The sequence below is a fragment of the Hypomesus nipponensis genome, chromosome 4, assembly GCF_054491055.1.
Source record: "Hypomesus nipponensis isolate SF chromosome 4, ASM5449105v1, whole genome shotgun sequence".
In the NCBI taxonomy this organism is placed as follows: domain Eukaryota; kingdom Metazoa; phylum Chordata; class Actinopteri; order Osmeriformes; family Osmeridae; genus Hypomesus; species Hypomesus nipponensis.
In genome coordinates, this window is record NC_140364.1 from 1,440,125 (window position 1) to 1,445,390 (window position 5,266).

General features: G+C 42.0%; 1 long non-coding RNA gene across 1 annotated transcript; it reads left to right on the top strand.

Annotated features, from left to right (window-relative positions):
* The first annotated feature begins 866 nt into the window (after positions 1-866).
* LOC146294937 (uncharacterized) lies at positions 867-2,385 on the top strand. The gene is made up of 2 exons (XR_014753251.1): positions 867-1,553; positions 1,690-2,385. It is a non-coding gene; the product is annotated as an uncharacterized LOC146294937 (long non-coding RNA).
* Positions 2,386-5,266: the final 2,881 nt, after the last annotated feature.

Below are 5,266 nucleotides of genomic sequence, written 5' to 3' on the forward strand. Positions count from 1 at the left end.
AATACGGTCACTCATCTGCAGGATACTCTTTGTTTTCCCATGCACACTTATGTTAAGTTCATTAAGTTTTCCAAAGAAATCTGTTACATATGCGAGGAGGTACATTTTCTGCTAGTCAAACAAAGTTAACAAAATCTGTCTTTTTCACATCAATGGAAAAAGCTAAAAGTTCATTTCTCAGCTTGAAAAATCGCTCCAGCACCCTACCTCTGGATAACCACTGTGCTTTATGTGTGATAGAGCAAATTGTCGTGTTCAGATCTCATATCACCGGATAATTTAAAGTAAAGGTAAAGAGATTTGGAGAGACACTTATAGAGTCCTAACGGCAGCAATTATTGAGTTAGCGTCCAGCCCTCTGCCCTTGACCAGGCCTGACTACACACCCACGCGCACACACAGACAGACACACATACACTCACACATTTTCACACCCTTATACAGACTTGGAGAAGCAAATGCACGTAGAAACGCTTGAAGGGACTCACAAACATACACTGATTCTCATTCTCACACACACATTCACACTCTCTGAAGCAGACTGACAGGGCCCATTAGCAGTGCTCCGTGATGAAAGCAAAGCACAGCCTTATCGTCGCCCTGGCCATGAAAACGCTGTGACAGCACCGTGACAAGCAGGGAGATCCACTTAGGAGGTACATCGCCCCCCCTCAGGGCGGCAGACATGCCTGGCGATGCCTCCTCTGATGCATGCAAGGAGTGGCACACAGCCTGGCCCCACTGGGTAACCTTCACCCCCCGCTGTGCACACCTGGGGCTGCCCTGGATAACACCATGCCCGCTGAGGTGGGTGAATATGTGTGTGTGTATGTGTGTGATAGAGAGATAGAAAGAGAGGGAGATACAGTGAGTCCAATATGTATTTGATCCCTTGCTGATTTTGCCGGTTTGCCCACTAATAAAGACATGATCAGTCTATAAATTTATGATAATATGTATTCAAACATGGAGAGACAAAATATCAAAAAGAAATTCCAGAAAATAACTTTAAAGAATATATTTTAATTAATTTGTATATCATTGAGGGAAATAAGTATTTGATCCCTCTGGCCAAACACACTCAATACTTAGTGGCAAAGCCTTTGTTTGCAAGCACAGCAGTGAGACGTTTTTTGTAGTTAACCACAAGTTTAGCACACACACCAGGTGGAATTTTGGCCCACTCTTCTTTGCAGATCCTCTCTAAATCATGAAGGTTGGTGGGCTGTCGCCTGGCCACTCTGACCTTCAGCTCCCTCCATAGATTTTCGATCGGATTGAGGTCCGGTGACTGGCTGGGCCATTCCATGACCTTGATGTGATGTTTCTTGAGCCAATCCTTTGTTGCCTTTGCTGTGTGCTTCGGGTCATTATCATGTTGGAAGACCCAACCACGGCCAATTTTCAGCTTCCTGGCAGAGGGGAGGAGGTTGTCCTTCAGGATTGTACGGTACATGGCTCCATCCATCTTCCCAGTGATGCGGTGAAGTGGCCCTGTACCCTTGGCGGAGAAACACCCCCAAAACATTATGCTTCCACCTCCATGCTTGACGGTGGGCACAGTGTTCTTGGGGTCATAAGCAGCATTTTTTTTCCTCCAACATGACGGGTAGAATTGAGGCCAAAAAGCTCAATTTTGGTCTCGTCCGACCACATAACTTTCTCCCAATAACTTGGTTCATCTTTCAGGTGATCATTGGCGTACTTAAGGCGCGCGTCCACATGTGCCTTCTTGAGAAGGGGTACCTTTCGGGCACTGCGGGATGTTAACCCATTGCTGCGCAAAGTGTTGCCTATTGTTTCCTTGCAAACTGTGGTCCCAGCTGCCTTCAGGTCATTTGCCAACTCCTGCCGAGTGGTTGCAGGATGATTTTTGACCGTTCTCAGAATCATTGCTACCCCACGAGGTGGAATCTTCTTAGGAGCACCGGACCGAGGTCTGTTGATGATCATGTTATGCTTTTTAAATTTTCTTACAATTGCACCAATGGTTGTTACCTTCAAATCCAACACCTTGCTAATCTTTTTGTACCCCATTCCAGCTTTGTGGAGATCAACAATCCTGACTCTGAGGTCCTGAGACAGCTCTTTGGTCTTCCCCATGGTGAACAGTTTGGAATCTGTCTGATTGTCTGATTCTGTGAACAGGTGTTTTTCACACGAGTGATTAGTGAGAACAGGTGGCTTCAGTTCAGGTAACAAGTCGATTGGGAGTGTCTACCTGGTCTGTAAAAGCCAGAACTCCTAATGAATACTAAGGGATCAAATACTTATTTCCCTCAATGAAATACAAATCAATTAATATATATTCCTTAGGTTCATTTTCTGGATATTTTTTTTGATATTCTGTCTCTCCATGTTTGAATACATATTATCATAAATTTATAGACTGATCATGTCTTTATTAGTGGGCAAACCGGCAAAATCAGCAAGGGATCAAATACATATTGGACTCACTGTAACTGGTTTGCTGGGAGAGGGTATGCATGATGAGAAAAGGGAGAGGGGGGTGGTGTGAGTGGATGGTTTGATGTCTTAATTTTCACATTCACAAAAGGTTGTGTCACTTGTTGTGCATCGAAGTTGAACTAGCCTGCTTCTTTCTACCTTTCTACTTTTCTTTCTTTCTTATGTTCTTATCTTTTCTGTAAAATTATTTTTACTCCTGCCTGCCTGCCTGTCTCCTTCTCCTCCTCTCTGTAGAGGACAGGAGAGTGAGATGTGTTCATCAAGGGTTGTGCGCGACACTCGTCGTGTGCCAGGTGGCACGGTAGGCACAGGAGGTGGAGGGACACAGATGGCAGCACAGGTGTAGAGGTGCCAACACATCAAGCTCAGTCATCTCCCCTGTCTAAACACACAGGGCTGTGTGTCCATCACAGCACTGCAAACACACATGTATATACACACACCCAACCACATGTTTACATATACACACAAACACACCTTGACACCTATTCATACACACGTACATCTGCACACATCCCACAGCAAGATATCACTTATCAAAGTCAAAGTGAACTTTATTGTCAATCAGACCATGCAACAAGTAGTTACACAGACAATCAAAATTGCGTTTCCCCATACTCCAAATGTGCAAGTAATAAAACATTTATAACATTTGACGAAAGTGTTGGACTTCAACAGGTTAAAAACAACATATACAATTAGAACAACATATGAGTAAAGTGCTCAAATAGCAGCATGAATACTATATGTTATTGTGCATATGAAGTGCATAGTGCAGACATTGAAAAATTATAAATCATAATAATTATATAGTGTATGTGTCAGGGTTTGAGGGGTGACCTAGTGGTCACTGTGTGTCATGGCAGTGTTCTTTCTATTTTCCTTCTCACCACCTGTTCCCTGTTTGCACTGATTACACCCCTTATAAATACCCTCTGCTTGAGACCTGCTCTAGACCCTGCGATATGCTTTTTCCCCAGCCACGTTGAGCCGCTGCCTTACCCCTCCATGGACACTGGATTGCCTTCCGATCTCGGACCCTGCCTTTCCTGACCACGTTTTTCGGATCATCCCTTTTAGTTTCCTTCTACGGCTTGTTTTCTGTTTTGGTACCAGAGCTTTGCTCTAGAGTTCAGTTCTCCTTTAATAAACTTTCCGTTCCGCACTCTGTTTTGGGTCCTCCTTACAGCCAGCCGTGACAGTATGTAAAGGTAAATGTGTGTGTTTGTCTCTTTACAGCCAGGGCCGGATTAACAATTGTCTGTGCCCTGGGCAACAAGGCTCAAGAGCCCCCGGATTTTATTTTTTGGGCCTTTCTTTGAGCGCAAAATAGTTTTTTGAGCTTTATGTAAAATATACATTTTACAAGTCGTTTTTTAATTGGTAAAATCTTGTCTAGAGAAGGTGATGTATTTTTGTCTTTAAATTTTTCAGCCCCACGTACCCTGTGTTCCTTAGCCTGGTTTTCCAAATTATAAACATTTAAAACTGAAAGCATCCAGCCAAAGAACTCTCCACCTTTATTACTAATTTAAAAACGATTTGATAAATCAAATATAAAAGCATCATAGAATGTAAAGTAACAGCTAGCTGGCGTTAGTTACTTGTAAAATGCATAGATAATGTTTAACAGTCAAATCTCAATTTAGCTTGCACCTAAGTTAAAACATATGAGTGTGCTAACATAAGCAATATCATTAAGTTTGAGGTGTATGCATAGGCTTACCATTCAAATAGCAGCACATTTCCCATATTTAACAATGATTAAACATGGACTTACCTGAAAGTGATGCATGGGCACCATCTCTCAGTCTCTTTCTTTTGTTCTTCCCCTGACTCCTGTTATCTTTTAAAGCCCATTTTACAGGTTGTATAGTATTGCAATCGAAATTTGCAGTAATTCTACAATTTGAAATTCTAGAGAAAGTCACCTAGTTGTTATCTAAGGGATTATGTTAGCCAAATACAAAATATTTACCAACCATAAATATGTGACAAATATCGGTCTGATTTTGTGCTCCGAACTCACTCAAGATCCTCTAAGTAAGGCCTTTACTGCTCTAATGGATTCCACAGGTCTCATTCAGGTGGTTTCCAACCCTACCCATCTTCACTCGCATACATTGGATTTAGTTCTCACATGGGGAATCAAGATTAGTGACATCATTGTCCACCCCCACAATCCTATATTATCAGACCACTGCCTGGTTACCTTTAAAATGGATCTCTGACAGGGCCCTGGAAGCACCCAGAATATTTCTACTAGCCGCTGCATAACCCCAAACACAGCTATGGAACTGGCTAGTATTCTACCTGCTGCACTAGAAGCACTGGACGTCCCAAATAAATCATTAAATGCTAAAACAAGGGATCTGAATTTTTGAGAAATGGACCGGCCGGGATTTGATATTTTTCGGAGCTACAGAAAAATGTAGCAGTCACATTGATATTGCCCGCATAGTCATACAGTATGATCAAATATTTTGGGGGACGTGTCCCATAATCATAGAGTAGGATCAAATATTGGGGGGATGTGCCCCCCTATAGAATTAAGCCTATGTGGGGGGATAAAATATTAATAAACTGGTTTTCACAAAGAACCCATTTGAGGCACAAGCTTCAAGAACATCAATGTATATGAGACTAAATGAACTGACACTCATAGACCTCATAATAGTGAACTTATACTATCATGAACGTGTCAGCATCACTTCCTAATAATTTAAAATTCTAAACAATTATCATTATTTGAATTATTCTAAGTTTAAGTTTGAAATAAACAAAGAACATATGTCCA